The sequence below is a fragment of the Triticum urartu genome, chromosome 2, assembly GCF_003073215.2.
Source record: "Triticum urartu cultivar G1812 chromosome 2, Tu2.1, whole genome shotgun sequence".
Classification (NCBI taxonomy): Eukaryota; Viridiplantae; Streptophyta; class Magnoliopsida; order Poales; family Poaceae; genus Triticum; species Triticum urartu.
The window spans coordinates 291,503,307-291,514,706 of NC_053023.1; the positions used below are offsets into that span (position 1 = coordinate 291,503,307).

Here is an 11,400-nt window from a genome sequence, read left to right on the forward strand (position 1 = left end):
ATTGATATATTGGACGCCTACATTTGGACATCGGAAGAGTTCCAGGTGAAATCGGGATTTTACCGGAGTGCCGGAGGGGTTACCGGAACCCCCCGGGGGTTAATGGGCCTTGTTGGGCCCTAGTGGAGAGAGAGGGGCCGGCCAAGGCAGGCCGCGCCCTTCCCCATAAGGATTCGAAGCGTATCGAAGACTCGAAGGATAGCGAAGATTTGAAGGATAGCGAAGATTTGAAGGATACCAAAGATTCAAAGGATTAGGTTTTTCTTTTTTTTTTCTAGGGTAATAAATTCTAAGTTCTAAAATTCAAGCGAAGAGACTTATTTTTTCCAAAAGATTAGATTCAGGAATGTTTCCGATAGAAATGGTTTGCTTTTGCACATCGAAACCAAAAATTAATCTCGCAGATACATATAATTCGGAAGAATAGGTGAGTGATTCATACACAGCATCTCTTTCTTTTATCGAGGGTTCTAGCAGTTGATATCCTTTCGCAAATAATTGAAATGCAATTTCGTGATCTGGATCTTTAATTGTTGGAAACTTGTCAAGTTCTTCTGCCAAGGCTTGATTAATGAACCTACAAAATCCCTCGAATTGGATCTGACTAAATCCGGGTATTGTGGACATTCCCTCGTTTCCATTCCGGAGCAATACCCTCTAAGGGATGGTTAGTCCAAGACGCGGAACAACAGAGTTTTCTTTTGGAGAAACACTATTATTATGGGGCTGTACACGCGGTAGAAAAATTACGCCAATCTGTTGAGATATGGTATGCGACAAGTGAATATTTGAAACAAGAAATGAATTCAAATTTTCGGATAACGGATCCTTCTAATCCAGTCTATCTAATGTCTTTTTCAGGAGCCAGAGGAAATGCATCTCAAGTACACCAATTAGTAGGTATGAGAGGATTAATGTCGGACCCTCAAGGACAAATGATTGATTTACCTATTCAAAGCAATTTACGCGAGGGACTTTCTTTGACAGAATATATAATTTCCTGCTATGGAGCCCGCAAAGGGGTTGTAGATACTGCTGTGCGAACAGCAGATGCTGGATATCTTACACGTAGACTTGTTGAAACGGTCGACCCAGACATAGAAGGTCGACCCAGGCGGATATACTCTATAAAATATATACCGTAGCGAGCGTAGTTCAATGGTAAAATATCTCCTTGCCAAGGAGAAGATACGGGTTCGATTCCCGCCGCTCGCCCGCTTAATTTATCAAAGTACTATGATAAAAAGTTTAGTCTAGTTAACTGTTTAACTACTTATATTAAATTAAGTATTAATTAGGTGTTAGTCTAGTGCCGTATCCCTTACTATCTTACCCTTCCTTTGCATCCCACTCAAAAAAAGAGGGCGCTCCAGAGGCAGAAATAGAACTCGCCAACAGAGCTCCAAAAATTGGGTATTAACTGAGACAAACAACAGGCAAACTTTTTTTAAAGGGAAGGGAGAGGTAGACTGTCCCTTTCGTTTCATTTTTATTTTCTGCAGGGTAGGGAGAGGCCTTGCGCCTTCTTTTTTTGAAGGCAAGTGACTTCGCAAACTGCTCAATTTTGCCCTCTAGGGCCGGGAACTAATGAATAAAAAAGGGTTGGATACGCCCCTCTACCATACATATCTAGAGAAATAGAATAGTCCTTTTATACAGACTGCTAAGTGCGGAGACGGGAATCGAACCCGTGACCTCAAGGTTATGAGCCTCGTGAGCTACCAAACTGCTCTACTCCGCTCTGGAGTACCGGAAACTGGTGGACAAAAAAGGCTTGAATACAAGCCTCTAACATGTCTAGCCAAGATAGTCAGGTTATACTCTATATCAGAGCAAATTTCCTTTTTTTATTCAAGATATTTAATTTAATACTTTGAAAAATTAAAGCATGATTCCCCATAGAGATATGTACATAAAGGGGATCTTTGGATAATAATGCTGTTCGGACCTAAAGTTTACCTATACACGGATTAAGCATAAAGCCATAATATTTTATTATGCCATTGAAGGGGGGGGGGAGATAATACCGAAATTCTCGAGCCAAAAGATGGATGCATATGCTGTGTTTCATTTTGCTAAATGATATCAATTAAATGGTGTATCAATTCCATAAATTGCATATAGCAATAAATAAATCAGCAAATTTTTTTCTAATATTTTAGATAGAAGAAACATTTCTTCTATCTAAAATATTAGAAAGAATGTACCCTTCTATCCAAATCCAATTTGCATCGATAAAATAAATCCAAATTCCAGTAGTAGATGAATAATTGCAAATTTGTGTGCACTATCGAAATCAAAAATAGGGTATGAGACAATTAATAACTTTGAAAACACGAAATAGTTGATAACATAAGTTGTTGTTCAGAAATAGGAAAGTGGAATGAAATCCAGTCTTAGTCAAATATTAGAAAAAAAAAGTTTTGTTTGGTATACTGTGTGCTAAGTATTCTTTTCCTATCAATGAACTTTTCATAATTTTCCTAATAGAATATGAGGATTCTATTAGGAAAATTATGAAAAGTGGAGTATTCTTACAATAGGACTTACAACTTCCACCTATCTTCTCCAAAATCATAAGGTTAGTAAATCTTATTAATAAGAGCATAAAGACTTTCATTCTAGAAATTTTTAAAAAATCCAAAAAGCCTTTTCTATTTATCCATTTTATTTTAATTTCATCATTAAATAGAAACCCTTTTGGATTTTTTTCATTGTATTGAAAGAATTTTCAAAATGTAAAGGGGAAATTAATTAGAAAAAATTAGTTCTATAATTGCAAGTTAGAAAAAAGAAGTTCCAACTCTTTCAAGCAGTGTTTGTGTTTCTATTGGGCAAAGCAAGAGTTTATTGTAAAAAAAATGGAAACGATACTACCAAACGAAGTCTATTTTAATGAAAACTCTGTATATTTCTAGGTTTTCACAGTTTTGGCTTGTACATTCATAATGATACCATGAGTGCTTTAGGCCGTCCACAAGATATGTTTTCGGATACTGCCATACAATTACAACCTATCTTTGCTCAATGGGTACACACCGCCCGTCACACTATAGGAGCTGGCCATGTTTGAAGTCATTACCCTTAACCGTAAGGAGGGGGATGCCTAAGGCTAGGCTTGCGACTGGAGTGAAGTCGTAACAAGGTAGCCGTACTGGAAGGTGCGGCTGGATCACCTCCTTTTCAGGGAGAGCTAATGCTTATGCTTATTGGGGGATGTGATGATTGAGGTTTTGAATAAGACGACCTTTGCATTTTAGATTTGGATCTTTTTCTTATTTCAAAATAGTGAAAAAGTCAAATAAGAGGTGTTAAGCTTTTTATCATTCTGGCAATCGAGCTATTTTGCCGCAGGACCTCCCCTACAGTATCGTCACCGCAGTAGAGTTTAACCACCAAATTCGGGATGGATTGGTGTGGTTCCTCTACGCCTAGGACACCAGAATATCGAACCATGAACGAGGAAAGGCATGAGATAAATAAAAATAACTCAAGAAAAATCCAATTATTTACTCTACAAGAATGAAATGCTTGTTATGCCTAATATACTTAGTTTAACCTGTATCTGTTTTAATTCTGTTCTTTATCCTACTAGTTTTTTCTTTGCCAAATTACCCGAAGCTTATGCTATTTTCAATCCAATCGTGGATATTATGCCTGTTATACCTCTATTCTTTTTTCTATTAGCCTTTGTTTGGCAAGCTGCTGTAAGTTTTCGATGAAATCTTTAGTACTCTGTATGCCAAATTGAATGTTGTGTTCATTCCAAAAAAAATTTAAAATGGGTAAAAGCCGAGAAGTTTTATATTTTTATATTATGAACCTTCGATTCTAAAATTTAAATTCTTCTACATTGAATGGGTAGCTACAGCAATAAATTTGGATCCTGGGATTTGACGGCGGACTTGAAAAGCCACCTACAGACGCTTTACGCCCAATCATTCCGGATAACGCTTGCATCCTCTGTCTTACCGCGGCTGCTGGCACAGAGTTAGCCGATGCTTATTCCTCAGATACCGTCATTGTTTCTTCTCCGAGAAAAGAAGTTGATGACCCGTAGGCCTTCCACCTCCACGCGGCATTGCTCCGTCAGGCTTTCGCCAACAGATTATATTTGTCGAGAAATGCAAAATGGTATGGAGATGATCCTCATTATTTATTTTGACCCATTGTATTATTTCCTTGTGTATTCCTGTAGGAGGTTTTTGTACATGTGTCTTTAGTTTCCCTTTTATCATCTCGTCCAAGAGAGAAAGTTCTTCTAATTCTATGAATCTTTCTAGAATCCTTTTCTCTTGAATATCAGTTAAGAGAGTTTCGGATTGCCTGGTATTCCACCAATTCTTAATCCAAAGTTCCAGACATTTGTTAAATGAGGAAGAGACCCCCCAAGGCAAAAGTACGATAAATACCCCGGTGTGAGATATCGCATTATTCGAGGAACCCTAGATGCTGTCGCAGTAAAGAATCGTCAACAAGGGCGTTCTAGTGCGTTGTAGATTCTTATCCAAGACTTGTATCATTTGATGATGCCATGTGAATCGCTAGAAACATGTGAAGTGTATGGCTAACCCAATAACGAAAGTTTCGTAAGGGGACTGGAGCAGGCTACCATGAGACAAAAGATCCTCTTTCTAAAGAGATTCGATTCGGAACTCTTATAGACATTAAGGATATTATAGTATAGATCTAGCCTGACTCCACCCTCCTTAATGCATATATACTTTGAAAATTCCATAATATAGTCTATTCTATTCTCTCTCCTACAACTCTAGGCTATATATTCATACGCATTTCTAACTATTTTTTTGCAACCAAGCAGATTATCTGGAACCATGCATGAATTGAGCTAAGCTGCAAAAAAAATACTATTTCCAAAAAGAGTCAATTCAATGATGACCCTCCATGGATTCACCTATAATTATAAATAGGTATTCCGTTTCATCTAGGGAAAGAACCTAAAAATATTCCTTGACTTGAATAAAATCTGGAGTTGTGTTGTATAAGTGAGCATGAATTTCTTATCATTCAATGAGCATCTTGTATTTCATAAAAATTGGGGGTTATATAATCCTTACGTAAGGGCCAGCCTATCCAACTTTCAGGCATTAGGATACGTTTAAGGCGCGGATGATTATCATAAGAGATTCCCACCATATCATAAGATTCGCGTTCTTGAAAATCGGCACTTCTCCAAATCCAGAAGACAGACGGAATTCTAGGATTATCCTTTTGGGCAAAGACTTTTATGCAGACTTCTCGATTCAATAGAAGCCCAAAGAGGTGCATATGGTACCCAAATAAGAATAGGATAGATATGTCAAAAGCAGGTCTGATTACACCTATTCCTAATCCTAAATAGAATGTAAGGACGTAGGGATTTCTATGTAAACAGAGTATCCTATTTCCATAGGCTCGAATGACCCCTTCTCATAATAAGAATGTGCACGGTCTGGTTCGGTATGGAATGAACTTATAATCTGATGGCATCAATCGAGGATACACGACGGAAGGAATTGTTAGTTCGCCTCACCTTCCCGAAGCGTGGGTTTGTTTGCTTTACAAATTTGGTTCTCTCTATGCCAACCCCCCTCTCTTTTTCGTAAGACTGAGGTATAGGTAGGGCTAAAAAAAAGCAAAAAAAAGAGTCAAATCGCACCATCTCTATAATAAGTAAATGCCTTTTTTTCTCCTGAGGTTGTCGGAATTATTCGCAATAAAATATTGGCTACAATTGAGGAGGTCTTATCAATGAAATTTCCATTTACACGGGATCTAGGCAATAAGATAGAGCCATGCTACGTGTTGTTTCAGGCCCTAAATAAACGCGGACACTTAAAAAATCTGTCGGGCAGGCAGATTCACATCTCTTACAACCCACACAATCTTCGGTTCTCGGCGCGGAAGCAATTTGCTTGGCTTTACATCCCCCGTCAGTCCCGAACTAGGGTTCAATGAATGGAGAAATTGATATTTCCTTTTTCCATGAAAAAAAGGGGCAGGGAGCAAGATCAAATACCCATAGGGCACCCTTACTTCACTTTTTTATTTTGCATCTCTCATTAAAGAGGGAGGGAGAGCATATAGGAATTTTTTTTTCACTTTTTTTATCTGGGTTGCTAACTCAATGGTAGAGTACTCGGCTTTTAAGTGCGACTATGATCTTTTACACATTTGGATGAAACAACAAATTCGTCCAGACTCTTGGTAGAGTCTAGAAGACCACGACTGATCCTCAAAGGTAATGAATGGAAAAAATAGCATGTCGTAATAAAATCAATCTTTTTTGAATGGAATCCAAAATTACGATTTTCTGGGTCTAATGAATAAATGGATAGAGCCTGGCTCCAATTCTGGTAAAATAAAAAGCAACGAGCTGAACTTCCTAATTGGAATGATTCCCCGCTCTAATTAGACGTTAAAAATAGATTAGTGCCGGATGCGGGGAAAGGTTGGGTTTTCCTATGAGTGGACCCTTTATTTTTTCTTTTTTTTAGAAATCCTAATTATTCTTGATTATGGATTGAATAAGGGATGTTATGGACGGTTCTCCCCGTCAACCCTCCAGGACCTAAACAACTCACTTTTCGCCCATGAACAGTTTGTGTCAATGGATTCGTTTGATCAAAAACTTGAGATAACGGGTATGTGCCAAAAAAGGTCTCATAAGTAGTTATTAATAAAATTGAAGTTGAAGTTGGAGTTACCAAAGTTTGGGGAGTCGGTTTCGATTGACGTATGAATACTCTATGAATAGTTTTTTGAACTGCATGTTGTAAACGACCAAGAGCCAATCCGAATTGATCTTGTAACAGATCCGCAACCGAACGAATACGTTTATTTTTCAAGTGATTCATATCGTCATCGTCAAGTATACCCGTTCCAAATTTCATTCCAATCAAATGATCCGTAGCGGCCAATACATCTCGTGGTAACAAGAATGTATTGTTCTGAGGAATATCAAGATTAAGTCTCCGATTCATATTTCGTCGACCAATCCTTCCTAATTCACATTTTTGTTGAAAAAATTTCTTTTGTAATTCCTCGCATAAGGACTCCGAAAATACCAGGTCCCCACCTACACAAGCAAATTGTTGATAAAACTCCAAAATAGCTTTTTCTTTTGACTCAATCCTCTTCTTCTCTTTAGCATTCGGGAAAGACAAGAAAATTTCAGGGTAGGAAACATTATCTAGAATTTCTCTTAGATTCGAACGATATGTGGATTAGTACAATTTAGGATATTATATTACTCTATCTTTCTTTATGATGATACCATCCTCATCTTAATTTCCTATTCCACTCTTATGGAATAGAGTACCGGTATTTTACCGGACAAAAAATATTCGTTGATTCAATTAAAATAAATAAAATAAAACTCGCTATACCTGGCTCTGCATATTCATGCATTTATGCTCGTAGCCTATATCCGCATCCATAACCGTTTTTCATTTGTGTGTAGAAAGTGTGTGTAGAAAAAGCCACATACCCTACCATATTATATTACTTACACTAAAAAATACTAGACAATCTTATTTTTTTGCACATAAAGAAATAAAGAAGTCATTGCAATTGTTTATCTACATCTATCCCAATAAGCTGTCTATCAAATCGTTGCAATTGATGTTCGATCTCGAAGAGAAGGAAGAGATCTTCAAAAAGTAGGTTTTTATGATCCGATAAAGAATCAAACTTGTTTAAATGTTCCAGCTATTCTCTATTTCCTTGAAAAGGGTGCTCAACCAACAAGAACTGTTTATGATATTTTAAGGAAGGCAGAATTCTTTAAAGAAAAAGAAAGAACTTTGAGTTAATTGAAGAACTAAATGAATCAAAAAATAGGATAGGAGAAGATTATTAGTATTCCTAGTTGTCTAATTATTTAGACACAATTTACCTCTTTTTTAATCCTATTTGGATTTATATTATATCGTGCCAATCCAACATAAGCCCCTATTTTATTTACTTTTTCTATCTAATTTGGGAATTTTAACCAATTAGGTTTCTACTAACTAAAACTAGGAAGTCAGAGTTTTTCCATCCAAAAAAGCCTTTCTAGTTTAAGATCTACATTTCTAGATATTATGGTAGTTCGACCGCGGAATTTTTTTGTTTCGGTATCTCTGGAATATGAGTGTGTGACTTGTTAGAATTGATCCTATTGATAATACATAGAAAGGGCCTGTTATCTCTATCAAGATGATTCTAATTCGTCAGATATTATTTATTATTTAATTATGAAAGTTGGCTAAGTAGCTGACCCTGTTAGTCCGTTCTTTTAAGATAAAGGAGCATAAGCCTTTTTCTTTTTATTACTATTTCCTCCGCTTAATGGATAACCATTTGCTACCAATGGGAGAATTGCTTCTTATTTCCAATTTAGATAATTGGATTTGCACCAAAGGAAACCATAAATTCCATATACCATAGAAATCTATAGCTAAGATTAATAACTAATATCTGAGATTTTACGGATTTCCTATACTATACCTATTTCTATTTGTTACACTATTTCCGTTATGTAAGCCCACTTAGCTCAGAGGTTAGAGCATCGCATTTGTAATGCGAGGGTCATCGGTTCAAATCCGATAGTCGGCTTTTTTTTCTCTATCGATGTTCTTGTTTTTTCTTTCTAAAAATCGATATTGGCCGAGAGACAATCAAATAGATTTTCTCTTTAGCGGGCATTTCCATATAGGACTTGTTATAATTATAATAAAACAAGCAGGTTATATAAAAAAATGCTTTTTTTGTTGATTATTTATCAAGAAAGCAAAAAGGGTTCTTATCAAATCCACCATAAAATTGGAAAGAAGCATAAAGTAAGTAGACCTGACTCCTCACCAAAGCACGAAAGCCAGTTAGAAAATGGATTCCTATTTGAAGAGTGCCTAACCGCATGGATAAGCTCACATTAACCCGTCAATTTTGGATCCAATTCGGGATTTTTCTTGGGAAGTTTCGGGAAGAAATTGGAATGGAATAATATAGATTCATACAGAGGAAAAGGTTCTCTATTGATGCAAACGCTGTACCTAGAGGATAGGGATAGAGGAAGAGGGAAAAATCGAAATGAAATAAATAAAGAATAAAGCCAAAAAAATAAGTTGAAGATAGAAGAGCCCAGATTCCAAATGAAGAAATGGAAACTCGAAAAGGATCCTTCTGATTCTCAAAGAATGAGGGGCAAGGGGATTGATCTAGTGCACTGGAACTCGTGGTTATGGACCCGAATCCTTTAGTATGGAACATTGTCTTTTCCAAGCTTTTTTTTAACAGCCCCTTGGCAGGTCGTGGAATGCTTTTGTTCTCCTCTTATTCCATATGGAATACAATCAGTTAAAATAAGAAGGAATAGGGGAATATTCGATCGTTCACTCCAAAAAGAGGGTCCTATTGAAAAAGAAATTGTCCAAAATAGAAAGAAGTTTTTTTTTTCAAATTCAATTGTTTATTTATCTCTTATTCAAAAATTTCCCTGAAAATTGAATTTCTTTTTTTCATTCAATGGGGTTAGATGATCTAGTTCTTAATATTATTACTTTACTCAATTGGAATTGAATTTGGTGGTTAAACTCTACTGCGGTGACGATACTGTAGGGGAGGTCCTGCGGCAAAATAGCTCGATGCCAGAATGATAAAAAGCTTAACACCTCTTATTTGACTTTTTCACTATTTTGAAATAAGAAAAAGATCCAAATCTAAAATGCAGATAATAGTAGATAGAAAGAACGCTCGTAAGGAGTCCTATTGAAACCAAGAAATATAGGCCTGCTTGCCATCCACACCAGAATAGATAGAGTTTTCCGAAGAAACCTGCTCGTGGAGGAAGGCCTCCTAGGGATAAGAGACATAGGGCTAAAGAGAGAGCCAAAAAAGGATAAATCCCTAATTCACCTTTTGGGGCTTCTACTCTTACATAAAGCTCTTGTCTTGACAATTCAAAATTGGGCGAAGGTTTTTTACCAAGAAATTTATACTCAAAATCATTCCATTCAGAATTATTTTCTTTCTTAAAGCGTCGGACTTCTAAATTTTCATAAGGTCCTCCAGGAATTTTTTCTACAGCTTGTTGAATTATTTTGATGGATTCCCTCATTTCACCAATTCGTACTAAATAGCAAGCTAACGAATCCCCTTCTTTTTGCCATTGGACTTTCCAATCAAATTGGTTGTAAGACTCATAAGGATCTACTTTACGAAGATCCCATTGTATTCCAGAAGCTCGTAACATCGGTCCCGATAAGCCCCAATTTACTGCTTCTTCTCCGCTAATAAAACCTACTCCTTCAACTCGCTCTAAAAAATTGGATTCTGTGTAATAAGTTGTTGATATTCAACAACTCCGCGTAAAAAATAATCACAGAAATCTAAACATTTATCGATCCATCCATAAGGTAGATCGGAACTTGGAGGATTACGTGATTCGTCAGAAAAAGGAATGATAGTTACTTTTTTCTCTATAACAGGATTCTTAGTTTCTCGTTAGGCTTCCTCGGGACATTTTCCATTAAGTAATTTATATGAGTCATTGATCTTCCTTTCATGGGCCCTGTATATTCTTCATACCATTCCTAAAATACAGAACTCTAAAAATGGAAATAGGATACTCTGTTTACATAGAAATCCCTACGTCCTTACATTCTATTTAGGATTAGGAATAGGTGTAATCAGACCTGCTTTTGACATCTCTATCCTATTCTTATTTGGGTACCAAGAAGAATAGTAAAAAAGATATGGAGTGCACTAGAATTTTTTTTCATTATTTCCTTCCTCTATCCATATTCATGCAGAATTGCTCATGAACTAATACCCAACTCTTTCCATTTATTAATTGAATTCCTATAACAAGTAACAAAAATTATTAAATAATTGGAATTCTTTTTTGATAAGTCAATTCATATTATTCCAAAATCTTATTATTTGTTTGTTGCCCAGAAAAACCCTTTGGTTTTGGATGCTCATTAACGCTCGAAAATGATCTTGATTTTACTAAAGAATAAGATTGTACTATGGAAAAATAAGTCTTTTTCTTCCAAATATTTTTACGAATACGCTTTTTTGACATTGAAGTACGTTTTTTTGGAACTGCCATTCAAAAAGGAAATTACTTTTTTCTAGTTGTATGTGAAAGACATCTATTGCTGCAAATCAATCCTTCTTTCTTCTTTTTATTAGTATTTATACTTAGATACTGAAAGATACTTAAATTTTGAATTATTTTTTACTTCATTTTGTCTAATGCGGATAAGACAACAAGAATTTTTTAACATTTTTTCGTATTGAATGATCCGGGTCGATTGCTTGCGGTGCATATAATGCACACAACTCTAGTTTCTGGTTGGGCTGGCTCAATGGCTTTATACGAATTAGCAGTTTTTGATCCCTCTGATCCTGTTC

General features: G+C 36.2%; 3 non-coding genes across 3 annotated transcripts; 2 read left to right on the forward strand and 1 right to left on the reverse strand.

Annotated features, from left to right (window-relative positions):
• Window positions 1-1,144: 1,144 nt before the first annotated feature.
• On the forward strand, window positions 1,145-1,215 carry TRNAG-GCC. The gene has a single exon. It is a non-coding gene; the product is annotated as a tRNA-Gly (tRNA).
• Window positions 1,216-1,667: 452 nt separating this feature from the next.
• TRNAM-CAU lies at window positions 1,668-1,741 on the reverse strand. The gene has a single exon. It is a non-coding gene; the product is annotated as a tRNA-Met (tRNA).
• Window positions 1,742-8,525: 6,784 nt separating this feature from the next.
• On the forward strand, window positions 8,526-8,598 carry TRNAT-UGU. The gene has a single exon. It is a non-coding gene; the product is annotated as a tRNA-Thr (tRNA).
• Window positions 8,599-11,400: the final 2,802 nt, after the last annotated feature.